This window comes from Tenrec ecaudatus, chromosome 1 (genome assembly GCF_050624435.1).
Source record: "Tenrec ecaudatus isolate mTenEca1 chromosome 1, mTenEca1.hap1, whole genome shotgun sequence".
NCBI lineage: Eukaryota > Metazoa > Chordata > Mammalia > Afrosoricida > Tenrecidae > Tenrec > Tenrec ecaudatus.
The window spans coordinates 249,644,678-249,662,193 of NC_134530.1; the positions used below are offsets into that span (position 1 = coordinate 249,644,678).

At 41.8% G+C, this 17,516-nt stretch overlaps 1 protein-coding gene across 1 annotated transcript in view; it reads right to left on the reverse strand.

Moving 5' to 3' along the window:
• The window catches only part of PLD5 (phospholipase D family member 5), a 456,985-nt gene that overhangs the window by 227,422 nt on the left and 212,047 nt on the right, over positions 1 to 17,516 (reverse strand). The gene's annotated exons all lie outside the window — the stretch shown is intronic.

Consider the following 17,516-nt stretch of genomic DNA (forward strand, 5'->3'; position numbering starts at 1 on the left):
TTGCAATCCAGTGGAAGCATTTCTAGGACACATTGAAATGCATCACCTCAAGTAACACTGGAACATGGGCAGGAAAGGGAAATTCATGCTCGTTGGAGGCAGCTGGAATTGGAGAAAGTGAGACTTATTATGAGTCTTCCCAGATAGAAATCTTATGCATAAACTGGGAGATAAAGATATTCTAGGAACAGAGAGGAGCTTGAAAAAGTTGTGGAGTTAGGTAAAAAGTTTGTAGTGTTTAATAGTGTATTTGGATATTTGGGAATTGAGGAGACAAGGAGTGAGTGAAGTACGGGGACTGGAGACAGGCTTGGGATGATAGAGAAGACTGGAAGTCAGGAGGAACCAGCCTGTAAGGGTTGTGATGGGAAAGAGGGGCGTGGACCTAATTTCGACGCATTTGAGCACAGTAAAGTGTGTTTTGAGGGTAGAACTCAGATAGCACAGCTGTGTCTGTAATAGGACAGAGAAAGAGAGATTTCTATAGGCTGTTGGGTTGATTCCGTGACTCCATCACATAAAACAGAACCACGCTTGAGGGTTTCCAAGGCTGAAATCTTTACAGAAGACAGACAAGTCATTTCTCTCCCCGAAAAAGCTGCTGGTTGGTTCCAACCATTGACCTTTTGGTTAGCAACTAAGCACTGAGCCACTGAGATACCAGGGGTCTTAAAGGAAAACCAGAAGTTAATATGTCAATGGAAACGCCATTTCAATAGTTCAGAAAAGAAAAACACAGGGAGTCTGGATACGGTTAATGGGACTAAAAGGAAGCAGACATGTAATGGAGATTTCAGAAATGAAATCTTAAAGTGTTAAATTGTTTGATGGATATGAAGGCCACGCTGAGATGTTATTGCTGGGCATCATCTTTTCTTAGTTGTATGACTAGAATCACCTCCAACTGTCTGTTTACATCGATCTTCACCCATCACAAGCCATTTTCTTTCTTTTTTTTTTAAACGTTTTATTAGGGGCTCATACAACTCTTATCACAACCCATACATATACATACATCAATTGTATAAAGCACATCTGTACATTCTTTGCCCTAATCATTTTCTTTTTTTTCTCCTCTTTTCTTTTTTTACATTTTATTAGGGACTCATACAACTCTTATCACAATCCATACATATACATACATCAATTGTATAAAGCACATCCATACATTCCCTGCCCCAATCATTCTCAAAGCATTTGCTCTCCACTTAAGCCCTTTGCATCAGGTCCTCTTTTTTTTCCCCCCTCCCTCCCCGCTCCCCTCTCCCTCATGTGCCCTTGTAATTTATACATCGTTATTTTGTCCTATCTTGCCTATCCGGAGTCTCCCTTCCCCCCCTTCTCTGCCGTCCCTCTCCCAGGGAGGAGGTCACATGTGGATCCTTGTAATCAGTTCCCCCTTTCCAACCCACTCACCCTCCACTCTCCCAGCATCGCCCCTCACACCCTTGGTCCTGAAGGTATCATCCACCCTGGATTCCCTGTGCCTCTAGCCCTCATATGTACCAGTGTACAACCTCTGCCCTATCCAACCCTGCAAGGTAGAATTCGGATCATGATAGTTGGGGGGAGGAAGCATCCAGGATGTGGGGGAAAGCTGTGTTCTTCATCGGTACTACCTCACACCCTGACTGACCCATCTCCTCTCCTAAATCCCTCTATGAGGGGATCTCCAGTGGCGGACACTTGGGCCTTGAGTCTCCACTCTGCACTTCCCCCTTCATTCAATATGGTATATATATATATGTATATATATATATATACACACACACACATATATATACACATACATATATTCTTTTTTTTTGCATGATGCCTTATACCTGGTCCCTTGGGCACCTCGTGATCGCACTGGCTGGTGTGCTTCTTCCATGTGGGCTTTTTTGCTTCTGAGCTAGATGGCCGCTTGCTCACCTTCAAGCCTTTAGGACCCCAGACACTATCTCTTTTGATAGCCGGGCACCATCAGCTTTCTTCACCACATTTGCTTATGCACCCATTTGTCTTCAGCGATCCTATCATGGAGGTGTGCAGCCAATGATATGATGATTTTTTGTTCTTTGATGCCTGATAACTGATCCCTTTGGGACCACTCGATCACACAGGCTGGTGTGTTCTTCCATGTGTGCTTTGTTGCTTCTGAGCTAGATGGCCGACAAGCCATTTTCTAGATCGCATCTACATAGATCTTAAAACAAAACAAGACAAAACAAAAATCCCCCAAAGCCTGTGCCTACATAAGGCTTCCTGTTTTCTCCTTGAATTTCCTGTTCAAGGTTGACCTTCTTTGATAATTGTAGGGTGTCTGTATAAAGGCAGGGACCTACTCCACTGGTTCAGTGCCATGTTGCCGCACCTAAACTATTGCTCAGCGTGCAGCAAATGTCCAAAGGATCTCTGTGGAGCGTGCTGAAATCTGAACCACTGAGAAGATGATGGGCACCTTAAAACTGATAAGAAACATGGGAAATGAAGTAAATTGGGAATTAGGAGATATTACCAAGGAAGAAAAATAATCCAGAGAAAATCGGCCCAAGACTGATGTGAAGAAAAGCCTATACTTGTCTGTTTAAAAGTTTGAAACAGAGGAGAGGCTTCAAACGGAATGATTAGAAAGGCAGAGAATTCTTAAGAGGGCTGGGTGTTTGGGGAGCCATCTGGGAAAGTGGGAGACTGGATATTTTATCTACCTGCAAGGCAGTGCCACCGAGGTTGAAGCAGCACATGTTAACTTGAGTCACACTTAAGTCCAATTAGCTTCATAAAAATGTGATTAGCATGAATGAATGGTCCCACACAATGCAGTTTCAGCCTCTCCTCAGCCAATGCATGTACTTATAAACTGTAAAGTAGAAAGTCATAAGGTCTTTTATTGGCCCAAAAAGCATGATTAATTTTAACTCCGTTCTTGCATAATTAGTCTGTGCTTTTTATTCAATTGCCTGTCTAAAAATCCATATTTGTTCCCCAAAGAGCTCTTGTTGTCTGCACATGTTAAATGATAGGAGCCACAAACTGAGAAGGCAATTTCCATCCCTGGTAAAATTCGCACGTGAAGGAAATACATGCTACGGAAGGATATCATGACACAGGAGTCTTTTGTAAAGAGCAGGCTAAGAAATAGTTCTTCATGACAAAGATGTAACGAGAATTGCTTGAAAGGCTCTTGAAGCTAACTGTACCTGAAATTTCCCAAACCTCTAAAAAGTTTTCATCAGCAAGCTGTTTTGAGGAAATCAGATGAAGCTCACAAGGTGAATCTTCACACACTCCTAAGTCATCTGGCTAAAGCAGTGTAAACTTCCACCAGATGTTTTAAGATCCCACCTGAACACTATAAAACTATAATTGACATCCCCAAGAACTAGGTCCTGAAATCAATCACTGTAACTCTTTATATCCAATCATCCAATAGAGAAGCTTGTTCCCAACCCTACTTGTGACCTCAATGAAAAAGTAACTAAATGGCTGTATCGTGATTTCTTTGTTATACAAATGATATCAATCTGTGTAAGAAAACTTGTCTCATTTTGGGTAGACTGGTGTCCTCATCCATCTAGATGGAAAACTGTCCCTTCGGCTGAATAAATTCTCTTAAATTCAATTTTTAGGACCAAATGGATCCTTCTCTCAAACAAAACTATCACATAAGAAATAATCCTGCCAACAATAAAAAAAATACAATGTCTGCTATCACACAGAACTGCCCGCTTTCCATTTGACCTCAATATCAAAGATCTGCTGAGAAAACCTCAGTTTCTTTCCCTCTGTGTCTTTTTCTTTTTGTTCTCTGCTTTTCTTGTGCTTCTTCTGTTTCTCATATATTTTCCCTTCCTTTTTTTCTTTCTTCTTTCTTTTCATTTATTCTTTACTACTACTCTCCGTCCACTGCACTTTTATTGTTTCTTTTCTATTTCCATGTTATTAGTTCCTTTACGTTTTAGTTGTTAAACTATCTTATTGTTGTTTTTAAAATTATTTTCTTTGGAAATTTTAATTCTATCCCCTTGGTTAAAGAGAGCAGCAGTGTCCACCAACATTCAACACAGCCTCACCCACTAGATGAAGGCCACTGCCTGCTCCTGTAATAACGAATCAGGGAGAGACAGTGACCAGCTCCAGCCGACTCAGTCTTCAAGGGCACTGCATCCAAGTCGACAGATGGCTTTGCACATCCCTCGTTCTCTGCGAAACCCTCCTGGAGACAAGTGGTGAATGCCACAGAACACACCAATTAAATACACGCACAGCAACAGCACAACATCTCAAAGCCAATCACTTCAGTTCACATGATGAAACAGCATGGACTGGCTCAGACCAGTGACCAACATATAGAGACAGGGAGTCTTCTTGAGGGAGAGCTGCCTCAAGCATTGGAACTTACCTGATAAGGAATTGAAAAGAATGATATTTAGGTATTTTCAATGTATGAAAGAAATATCAAGAAAGTTGTAGATGAAATCTAGGAAAACAGAGGAACTTTTGTATTTTTTTAAGAATTCAGGAAAACACTACAAGAACAAACTGAAAAAAATCGTGGAAAATTAGAAACCACCCCAAAATAGCAAACACAAATCCAGAAGATGACTACTGGAACTGCAGAAGTAGATAATGCAGGCGTTCAGAGGGCAAAGTAGAAGCACTGGGCTGATAAAGACCAAATTATTGAGGTGGAATGTAAATTTCCCAATACTAGTTTGTCCCTCAATTATGACAGTAAAATTAGAACATTAGCAGGTAAAGCAAAATATTGGAATTTGTAAAAATATGATCAACCTTATAAGAAATGCTAAAGGGAATTCTTTGGACTGAGAAACCCAAAACAAACAACAAAACAAAAAACTAGACAACAACCTGAGATTAACTTACAAGGTAACACCCTCCAGAATTCAAGGCATCTATAGAAGTACTCATAGTAAAAAACCCTACAAGCCTGAAAATGGGAAACCAGAGACACCAATTAGTAAACAAGGATAAGAGCAAAGTAAAAAATGCAAATAAATAATTGTTACAAAACTTCCAAATGGAGAGGAAGGCAAGTAGATTTCAAGATATAACAGAATGCTTTAAGCTATGAAGAAATCAATAAATTACGTGGCAACTTCAAAATTTAATAAATTTGCTCATAAAATAAGGAAAATCATAAATATTTACTACGCACTAAAATGACAACAAAGAAAATGATAGAAAACCCACAAGGAAAATGAGCTCAGTACAAAAAAAATTATGTGGGCTAAAGAACCACCAACACCATTAGAAAGCAAAAGGAGGGAAATATATTCATAACTCTTAATAATCACACCGAGTGAAAACAGATGGAAAGCAGCAGGCCAGAGGCAGAGAGGATCACAATGAAGAAGGCCACAGGCCACACCCACATGCCTCCCAGAAGAGATACATCAAAGGCAAAAACTGATTAAAATCAAAGGGTGAAAGAAAAACATGACGAAAATAAACTGGGGTGGCAGTACTAATTTCTGAAAAAATAAACTTCAGGCAAAAAAGACAGAAAACAAGACAGACAAATATATAATGATTAAGGTTTCAGTTGAACAAGAGGATATAAATATCTATGAGCCCAATGAAGGAACCTCAAAATAAATAAATCAGATTACAATAGAACTGAAAAGAGGAGTAAATAGTCCATAATCATAATAAGAGAGTTTAATATACCATTTTCAGTGAAGGCTAGAACAACTAGAAAGAAACCCAACAAAGACATACAAAACCGACAGGACACAGCGAACCAGTTTGTTCTCACATGTGGTGAACACATCAGGCAACAATAAGAGCGTATACTTTCCTTTCCAACACACATGGAACCATCTCCAGAGTAGAACATGTGTCAGGCCACAAAGCAAGCTCAATACATGTAAGAACATTAAACAATCCGAAGCATTTTCTCAGATCACAAGGCCCCAAATTACAAACCAATAATAGGAAAAAAAATCAAATACATTGAAATTGAATAACCCTGTTGGAATCTATTGGATAATAGAAAAAAAAGAGAAAAGAACACATTCCCTTTCAAACTAGAATGAAAATAAAACAAAGCAAAACCTTTGAGACATAATGAATATGTATAACCTCTGTGTTGCACCGATGGGAGATAAAAACCCTGACTCTACTAAAACGTTGCTTATGTGGAAACAGTGCCTCTCCTGCTCATTCTTGGTCAACAGAAGGGAAGAAGAATCCCCCTTTGTAGAGTCAGGCGGGGGACAGTGCGACCCCCAGCAAAATCTCACATATTGGGACATGCTGTCTGGCCAATCTCTGGAAAAGGCCATCATGCTGGTAAAGCAGAAAGTCAAGAAAACAACCATAAGACCCCCAGTGCGATGAATTGACATGGTGGCTGCAACAGTGACCTAGAACTTCACTGTGAGGATGGTGCGGGCCTGGGTAGAGCTTCATTTTGCTGTACAGACGTCTGCTCAGAGTCAGAAGTGACTTGCTGTTACTTCCTGACATCCACAAATCATTACAGAGCAGACGGCTTCACAGAGTGGAGTATCCAAACCAAACCGACAATCCCTCTTCTATAAACTACTAAAAAATAAGGTTGACACATTTGCTACCTTTAAAAGTTTTTTGTTTGTTTCCGAGCAGAATATAAGAATTGAAAAACAAAACAAAAAGCCAACCCTGCTATATTTTCACACTCGATTTTTGTATTATAGATATGTTAAAGAGTAAGAGGATTTGGAGTAGGACAGGCTTAGCCTAGTTCTGCCAGCTCACCTCTTGATTGCATCATGATAAAAGTTTCAAGATACTTTTATAAGAAACACTAGCATAAAATCCATTGCCATCAAGGTAGTTTTGACTCATTGCAGCCTGTATTCACTGCCATCGAGCCAATGCTGGCGCTCTGGTTCTCTGCCCTGTGGTTTGCTGAGACGCGAATCCTTTACTGGAGTAGAAAGACGCATCTTTCTCCCCAGGAATGGGTGGTGGTTTTGAGCTGCCGATCTTATGGTTAGCAGCTCAATGTGTAACCACTGTGCCACCATGGCTCCTACCATCCCCTTTACCAGCCCTACAAGACAGAGTGCCGTTTCCACGGCTATACATCTTTATGGAAGAAGACAGCCTCGTTTTTCTCCTGCACCGCTCCTGGTGGGTTCAGAACTGCCGACCTTTTGGTTAACAGTCGAGTGTTCAACCACTGTCCTGCCAGGGCTCTTTCAGGTGCACTATGTAGGTAATATTGAGTCCAATCATGTGCCATATAATTTTGGTTTGTCCTAATATGAGAGATCATTTGGTTAAGTGATATCACCCAGATTTCTCTACTGAAAGATATACAAAGGCACCACCTTCAACAGGAATGAGTGGTGCTACCGAATGTCTTGGCATCCACCGGTGATTCTTGACTGGATCTCTTTTACTGTGGTGTTTGCAAATGTAGTGTTCAATAATCTCTTCTCTATTTGCTAGATGGCATGATTCCATAAGGAAAAGTTCTCTGTTCTTCCCTCATTCCTGTGATTTTTATTTCATTGTAGTTGCATGGTCTTATGGATTCATTTTCTTTATAGTTGGAAGTGTAGAAATCCATTGGTATCATTATTCATTGTGGGGCTCCAATTGGTGCGTATATTATCAACAGAGTCCTTGACATCTGTCTCCTGTGTCCTCTTGATATGTTTCTTCACTTTTTGAATATTTCCCTACTTTTTGCACCAGATGTTTCATTAGCATTTATGTTTCAATTGGCTTTCAGAGACAGCAGCTCCAGAGAACATGGTGGGGAGTTTGAGACAGTGGTAGCAGATTCCTGCTTCTAGCAATCTACAAAGTCTGAACTCACCTGCTGTCATTGTACGAAGGGTTTCCAAATAGTCCATGGAAAACACTCAGTTTCTTTTAATTCACCTTTTCCACAAACCTTTTGAAACCCCCTCCGATTACGTGGAGGCAGCTATGGCTTTCTTTGGGGGAACCTCGGCATGGCAGTCCAGGAAGTATTAGACGGGAGCCATTGTCTTTTGTTTACACATCGCAAATTCAAAGTACTCTCACAAATACTATTACATTTCATCATTCAAAAGTAAATTGTGACATAATATTACCTCACCTTTAGAGAGAAAAAGTATTACTGAGCTAGAGAGAACACTACCAAGCTGGGGTTTGAACTCACAGTCGAGCTGAGACCTAGGCTGTGCATTGCATAACATTAGATTAGGCCCTAACATTGATCTAGAGCAGTGTTTTCCAAAGAGGGGGCGATATACTGGTACAATTCAGGGTGTTGCAAAAAGCTGATGTCTACACGTTATCCTGGATGATGAGTTGCAGCACATGCAATCATCTCAAAGGGCTACTGAATTCCCCCCTCTTCTGAATAGGGGGCAGTAAGCCAGATACGTTTGGGACCTTTGTCACAAGTGTGCTTGAGGTCTATGTGATTCATAATGACACACGGACAGTGGAACAAAACACTGCCCAGGCCTGTGCCCTCCCCATGATCAGGCCTTTGTGATCCATAGGGTTTTGGAACGTATATCACCAGACGTTGCTTCCCATTGGGTCTTAGTCTAGAAGGCCCATTGAAACGTATTAAGCAACATAGCAACACGAAAGCCTCAGCCCATATACACTGGGGCTGTGTCTGAGGTTCACGGACTAGGAATCTCTTGGCCAGCTCTCCTGCATGGAAAGTGAGAGATGTCTACCACTTGGCCACCACGGCCCCCTGAAGGGAAGGAAAGGACAGATGATACTGAGGAACAGCAGCAGCGAGGACAGTCCTAGAAAGAAACGCTGGCTAAGAATGGGATCTTACTAGAAGCAGAGGGGGGAAGGTAAGAGACCAAGTCTCTTGTGTCCTCTTCCTCCTTCCTACACTCCTTCTCAACCAGGAACTCTCCAGTGCCAGAGAGGCACATCCTTTTCCTGGGTTCAATATTCCCAAATACTGGTCCGGGAAGAAAAGAACAACCAGGGCAGAAAGAATGTCAGGGAGGACGAAGGAGACTATTGGAAAAAGGACAATATCCCTACCTGTCTTTTGGTATTTTACCAATCAAACACGGACATGGAGGAGCATGGAGCTTCTGAAGAGAAGGCCCTCCCAGAGCCCTCAGAGAGTTAAAAGACAGTAGTAGGCATGTGGATAACTGGCAAACAAACTGGTAAGAATGGACAAGGTCTAGTGGAAGGACAGATCTCTATTGTGTTAAGTAGTTTCTGGGAACTCTATGTGGCATGTTAAGTGTGTGCTAATAACAAAAAAGTTGGCAGTTCAAGCCCACTTAGAAGTCCTTTGGAAGAAGAGTTGGCAAAGTACTTCTGGATGGTGACAGCCAAGCAAACTCTCTGAAGCAGTTCTACTCTGTACACAGGCGGACAGCGTGAGCTGGAGTCATCTGGCCTGCCAAATGGCATACACTCTGTTAAGAAGGTTTATTGACTGTCTTAATTTAACACTTTAATAATTCTCAGAAGTGGATATAGTTATTAGACCCTTTGTATAGGAAAGGAAGCTGAGACACAGTGTTAAGTGGTTTGCTCTATAGCACACAGCTGGCCAGTTTGGACAATCTGATTGCAGTTTACCATCTTAATTGCTACATTCTGCCTCTTTTAATCTTCAGACGGAAACACCTAGGAAGAATGATACAATTCCACCATCTTCCCTGGTCCTGAGCGTATCTTCAGTTAATCAGGTCCAGACACACCGTGGAGCAGGATGTATATCCATGGCAGTATGTTCTAGACAGAGGAGCAAAGTTTAGGACTTACTCTCTCAGAGAAAAAATTAATTAGAAGATAGTCTTGGAACCAAGATTCACGGCACAATCTGTCATTTACCTTTCCCTCATTCAAGTGATATTTAGGGAGAGCTAAATGTCTGACGAGCGCTGCAGAAAACCTCGCCAGGCGAAATGCCTACCTTCCGGGGGTTTACATCGTAAAGGGCCAGAGTCGACAATAAACTGCCAAGTGAAAAAGACAAGGAGGTCAGGGTGAAGCAACGGAGGGCAAGGGGAGGGCTAGCAGACTTGGGACCAGAAAAGGCCTTTTCCAGCTTTCAGTCTATGTGACAAAGAACTGTTCAAATCACTTTCTTGATATAAAGACTATGTTCTACTTTTGCAGCTATATAAGGTGCTACTATTGGCCTAGTCGTGTTTGTAACAAGGGAGAGTAAAGACGATTAAAAACATATGGAAATAATTAGTCCAAAGGCTAACGAACCACATTGTGTTAGTCTGGGTACTTTAGAGAAACAAATCCACAGAAACTCATGTATAAGAGAGAGTTTTATATAAAGGTTAAGTAAATATCAAGAAAACATCGCAGCCCAGTGCTGCCCAAGCCCACAAGTCCAACATTAGCCCATATGTTCAACACCAATCCACAAAGTCCTCCTCCAGATCACAAAACAGACACAATGATGCTGACTACAGGAGGAACGCTGAGTCAGTGAATGTGTACGCATCTCAGCGCTGGCAGGGGTCTCCACACGGCTGCTCCAGCACCCAGGGCTACATCCATGCAGCTTCTCCTCAGGGATGTCTTGCAGGAAGTGAGCCTTGCCAGCTGAAGCGGAAACTGGCTAAGGCAGCTGCACCCTGGTCCGACCATCAGAAGATAAGGGACTTGAGAACTCGAAAGGTGAGGCTCACTGAGCCATTTATCCCTCTGCCCTTCAATTAACTCCACATGTGTTTATCGGCCAGGTGGGCACAATAAACTAACTACCTCATACATAAAGACCTGTCTCCACTACTCTGGGAACAAAAGGGGTAGAGCAGGAGTGGGGAGCATGCAGCCTGTAGATTGTAGAAGGTCTGCGAATTCATCCGAATCAGCTCACATCACACGCCTCACCAACGAGAAGCAGCTGTAGACATCACGTCGAAAAACAAAAAGCAAACTCACTGCCATCCAGTCAATGCCCACTCAAAACGACCCTAAAGGGCAGAGTAAAACAGGCCCAGGAGGTTTTCGAAACTGTAACTCTTTATAGGAATAGAAAGCCTTCTCTTTCTCCCTCGGAGTGGTTGCAGTTTTGAACTGCTGACCTTTAGGTTACCAGCCCAGTGCATAATCACTACACCACCAGGACGGAGGCCATTAAAGGTTTGGTTAGTGTGGCCCCAAAACAACGTTATAGATATCCAAATGGCCCTGGGCAGGAAAAAGGTTCTCCACCTCAGCACTGGAAGACACCCCGCTACCATTACTGACTGCTCTACCGAAAGGGATCACAACAGAAGGTCCTGCATAAAGTGGGTGGAAAAGGCGGAACAAGACTCAAAACCATAAAAAATCACCAGGCTTACTGGTCAAATAGAGACTCGTGGAACCTGAGGTTATGGTCCTCAGGTACCGTTCAGATCTGAAAATGAACTCACCACTTGGCTCAATTTTCAGCCACACAATAGAAAAGTTTCCATAGTAAACAGTGACACTAGAACCCTAGACTTTTCACAGAATAATCAATTATTTTAGATCAAAAGGGAAGAATTTGCTTAAGACGCCTGGATATTGTGATGAAACCAGGGACCGCAAGTCAGAATGCATGACGGACAATTGCTATGTCAGAACAGCTGCAGAAATTCATAATGACGGAGGCCCTCCAGTGAACATTCTATTAGTCACGCCAAAGAGTTCAATTCTCTTCTTGACCTGATAGCAAGCTTATCGCTATGAGGACCAGTAGGTGCTGCCTCTGTGTACTCCCATAGTCAGCACAAGTATTAATAACCAGTCATGGTCTTTTTCCCACAAAGCCAGACCATAGTCTGAAGATCGCATTAGCCTGGTACTCCTAGATAAACTATTGTGTAATGCCTGAATTTAAAATTGTGAGGCAAACTAAGAAAAGAGGCTAATTGTATTTCCTGGTTATGCAGATTTGTCCAGAATACAATTTTTATTTTACTCTTGTTGAAAATATTTCTAAAATGTCTAATTACTACTTTCTGTTATTAGAATGGGTAAGTATACTTGTTTCATAGCTTCAAATTTTGCCATAGGACCTTCAAATACTACTTTGTAGAAGATGTGGATTAGTCAAACTCTCTAAAGATTTATATCTAAATTTAAAATATTCTTGACTCAAACATTTTTGTATTCAAGCTGTTCCTTTAATTTAAAAGAGAAATATAGTGAAGTTTTTAGTAACTGAGGACCATAATAAGAAACATAAAAAAGATAGCAGAATTTACTCATGTTCTTAACAGCCAGACCTAGTAACTATACAGCAATTGCGCTGTGTTCTACTGTTGATTAGCAGTAATAGTATTTTTCTCTGAGAGAGAGATTACATGTATGAGGAGTCAGCCCTTTGGAACAAGCTTGGCCACTGTGGCTTACCCATTATTCACCCTGCCAGTATCTCTTGGTTCCCAAAACTAAGCATCACATGACTCCCAGCCTCCAAGTCCATTGGTTGGTCTAAATGTCAACAAGGTTAAAGAAACACAATCTTGGTTGAGCACCTCGTGTCTGCCTACCTCCTCTTCATATGGTCAGGTGAGACAATATCCATGTTATGGGTCATGTAGGCTGAGGGTATAAAATAGCTGGGGGAGGAATTTTTCTTTGTCACATAAACCAAGGTGCTATTAGATAGCTTGCATACTGTTAAGCCTACAGCCCTCAGGCCTGCCTTGCCAGGAGAAGACCAGAAAAAGGTAGACTCCCCCAAAAAAACAGCACGAGGTTCCAATTGTATCCTTCACTCATCATACCAGATGAGAACTTGTAGAAACTTATAGCCATGAACACTGTTTCCAGAAGCCATGGGTGGGATATTATATCACTCCCATTTAGGTCTCTCACCCGTGAGCAAATGTGGGACGAGAATGGAAACGTCCTCATCTCCGCCCAGATTCTGCGCAGGCGGACTCCTGGCCTGGTGTGTAATGTCTGCTCCTTACTGTAAGCAACAAAAGCTGCTTCCCACGTGCTAACATGTATTCAGGCTCTGATTGTAACAGAAACAGAGCAATCCATATTAGCTATTTTCTAAAATTTCTAATACTCTCCTGGCTCTCTAGATATGGAGGACAACCTAGGAGCACTCCACAGATTCGCTGTGTGGCACCTTGTAGTCAGTGCAGCCAAGCAGGCTCTTAGGGTGTCGACACTCATTATGTGATCCCCCACCACCTTCTTCCACACTCTTGTCTGTCAATAAGGTCAAGTTTCAGAACGAGACCATATTAACTCTTTTTTATTGTGATGGCTATGTCAAGATGACATGTTTCTGTTAGGCAGCTTAGCTTAGGTAATTGGGAAGTCCATTTACGCATGCCCAGGAGAGCCAGCAAAGGACAAAGCTGGATTTTCCCGCCAGTGGGTGCAGATGGGCGTTACACCTGGAGCAACCCACCTGGGCCAGGTGACTGCAATTCAGACAATTTGATCGACCTGGGGTCGTTCACCACGCCTCTCCCGGAACCCTTAAGAAGGCAGGAACCGAGAGGGAGAGGGGCTTGCTTGTCTTGCTTGGTGGTCTGGTCGTCTTCTTGGGAGGAGAGAGATCCTTGCGTGACCTGGGGCAGTCTCTGCCAGGCCGCATGGTCAAAGGAATCCTATGGGTGCCGCGTAAAACCTGATGCTTTTTTGAACTTTCATTAAATTCACTTGGATCACGAGCCCGGCTTCAGCGTGAAATCTTTCTCGTGCAGAGCCAAGGACCGAGGTTGGAATCTAGTCCCCGCGAGAGAGACCTTACACTTCCTTATGCTATAGTTCAGGAAGTAGCTGTAACTGACCATGAATGAGCCCAACACTTGGGGGTAGACTTTGTATATCTCAACATAGTGAAAGAAATCAGACCCGAGAGGACTATGCAGAGGACTGTAGCCATGACTTTAGGAAAGCAGCCACTACTCGGAACCGAAGAATGATTTTGAAAGGCAGGGAAAGTGTCACATGTACACTAGCATAGTAAGTCACGGGTTATCCCGTGAGCTGTCTGCGTGAGTTCTTTACAGAGTGAAGCGATTTAGTAGAGAAGATGATCTCGGCTGCGATATTTCAGGTCGACCAAGGGCGGCCAGCATCATCTGGCAGAGCACGTGCCAGTTTCAGAGTTTAAAACAAGTTTTCTAAATGTGTCTTTTCGCAGTCTGGATATGGCATCAGTTTTTCTGTGTCAAGATATAAAAAGAGATGTAACTATTTTGCATATGGTTGAATCTTGCTGGTGGTAGAATAAATTCTACAAGTTGATTAACTCTTAGATCCCAGGGGAAACACTAAGATTATGTAGTAATACTTAAGTAAAGCTCTCAACTACTAAGAAAAGATTGGCAGTTCAAAACCACCCACAAACAACTCAGGAGATAAAAACTCAGTGCCATCAAGTCAATTCTGACTTAGTAACCCAATTGGAGTAGAATTGCCCCTTGTGAATTTCTGAGACTAACTTTTTAGGGGAGGTGAGCTACAATACATGGGCAGTGTGCTCTGATAGGTGTCAACCTTGAAAACCCTAAGGAGTAGTTCTATTCTGAAGCAAATAGGGTTTCCATGTACTAGACTCAATATGAAGACCACACATACACCTTCTATGCACCCAGAACTATAATAAATTAAATCTAACTGTTAACTGAGTCAACATTTTATAAAACAGGATTATTTCATTTTACTATTTCTGTGATAAAAAAGTAGGTGGTAACTTTAAATTATTTCAGTAAAATTTCTTCATTGAGTATTTTTATAAAACAAATTTATTTTTGGTAATAAATACTTTTGTCTTAAATCCATTAATTGATTTTTAATATACTTAATGCAGGAACATTTCTTCATAATTTAATAAAAATGATGACACTGCTAGCTTTGGCAGCACATATACTAAAATTGGAACGATACAGAGACAATTGATTGGCGTGTAGTTGACCATGGAGATCACATGATAGAATTTTGCAAGATCAATGAGTTTATTTGCATGTGATATTAATTACACTGCTCTATAATTTGAGAATTCAGTTGGGTCACCGTTCTTTGGAATGGGTACAAATATGGATGTCTTCCAGTCAGCTCGTCAAGTAACTATCTTCCAAATTCCCTAGCATGCATGAGTAAGTGCTTCCAGTGCATTATCAGCTTGTTGAAACATTTCATTTGGTATTGCACAGTAAATACTTTATTTCCCAGCAACACAAAAGAACAGATTTGACACATTGATCACTAATGGCAGAAGACCTGATGAGCTATAGGAGGACATCAACACCATCACTTATAAAGAAAGCAAAAGGTCATTAAAAAGACGGGAAAGAAAGAAAAGATCAAAGTGGATGTCAGAAGGGACACCAAAACTTGCGTTTAAACAGTCATAGAGTAGCTAAAGAATCAGAAGAAATGATGAAGTCAAAGAACTAAATAGAAAAATACAAAGGGTAGCTGGCGAAGACAAAGTCAAAGATTATAATGAAATATGCACAGCTCTAGAGTGAGAAAATAAAAAAGGAAGAACGTGTTCAGCATATTGTAAGCTGAAAAAAAAATGAAGAAAATTTCCAAGCCTCGAGTTGCAATATTAAAGATTCTATGGGCAAAATATTTATGGGTAGAGGAAGTACTGAAAAAAGATGGAAAGAATACACAGAGTCACTGTACCCAAAAGAAGCAGTCGACTCGCTATCATTTTAGGGAATTACATATGAGCAAGATTCAATGATATTGAAGGAAAAAGTCCACACTGCTCTGAAAGCATTATCCAAAAACAAGGCTCCAGAAATTGATGGCATACCAAGGGAAATGTTTCAACAGGCTGATGAAGCACTGGAAGCACTTGCTTGTCTACACCAAGAATTTTGGAAGACAGCTACTTGGCTAGCTTCCTGGAAGAGATCCATATTTGTACCCATTCCAAAGCAAGGTGACTTAACAGAATGCTCAAATTATAGAACTGTGGGAAACAGAGGGATTTCTCCAAAGTTGTCTCTCCCAAATATATCCCAAACTTAGCTGCTTGTGAATGACTATACACTTGGAGGTCATCAGAAGTAGGTCAGGGTTATTCTCCCTAAGGGTTATCAGCCATCTAGAGCAAGCAGACACCACTGTTTATCCCACAGCAAGTAGGGCCCACTCCCTTCTGATAAGGATAGTAGTTGTCTGTTTCCTTGTAGGAGACCCCAGAGAGTTCAAGCCCACCCAAGGGTGACCAAGGTTAGACCATTAGACAGCCATCATGAATCTAGGGTCCGCCCATCTTGTCACGTGTATACCCCTAGACCTTCCCATTCCTATGGGCACGCCCCTAGCTCATCCCCTTCCTGTCACACTTATGCCTATCATACATTCCCTTCCTATGATATGTATGCCTATTGTACTGCCCCTTCCTGTGACGTGTGGTTACCTGTAATGATGCCCCCCGAAGGAGATATAACCCTTGGTTGGCAATAAAGTAGTAGCTCTCTCCTGCTCTCGTGGCCAGGCTCCCCCCACAAGGACCACCAAGCAGGGGTGACGTGAGCATGCTACCATGAATTGTGTCTGACTCCATTATTCCAATCTCTCCTCTACCTCTCATGCTCTCTATGACTTTATAATCTTTACTTATTATCGCTGTCCAATTGCACCTCCCGGACCTGTGATGATTTGTGGGGGAACTCGCCTCTCCCCACATAGAACAATATCACTGATGTCAAAAGCAAGTAAGGTTTTACTGAAGATCATTCAACAATGGTTGCAGCAGTACATTGACAGAGAACTGCCAGAGGTTCAGGCTGGAGTCAGAAGAGGACATGGAACATGGGATATCATTTCTGATGGATCTTTACCAGAACGATGCTTACTTGTGTTTTATTGACTATGCCACGGCATTCAACTCTGTGGATTATCTATTCTTCTGGAGAAGAATGGGAATTCCAGAATATCTGATTAAGCTCATGTAGAAATTAAACATACGAGGGGATACCCAAAAACCCCGATGCTCATTTGTTTTTTTATGTGAGGGGGATAGTGCATTTGGAGTTCTTTCCACCAGGTCAGACTATTAATCAAGCTTTCTATTTAGAGGTTCTGAAGAGATTGTGTCCCAGTGTGTGACAAAAAAGGCCTGATTTGTCGCAGACGGGGGACTGGTTTTGCCACCACATGACAATGTACTTGCTCAAGCAGCCATCTCAGTGCTCTGGTTTTTGGCAAAGAAATTCCCCCCAAACCCCAGCATGCCTCTCTTGCTTCACCCACCTTACTCACCTGACCTTGTTCTGTGTGACTTCTATTTGTTTCTACAACTTTAGAGGGATATGAAAGGACAGCGATTTGATGATGTAGAAGAGGTGAAGAAAAAAAATGAGGGAGGTGCCATCCAGACAGATGAGTTTGAAAAATGTCTCCAAGAATTGAATTGCAGATTTGACGAATGTAATAAGCGTAATGGAGAGTACTTTGAAGGTGATAAGGATGTTTCATTTAAAAACATGTAAAATCATATCTTTCAAATAAAATTCTGTTTGCTTTTTTAGTACCTTCTCATAGATCAAGAGGCAGTTGTGTGAATAGAACAATGACTGAAATGAACACGGTTTAGAATC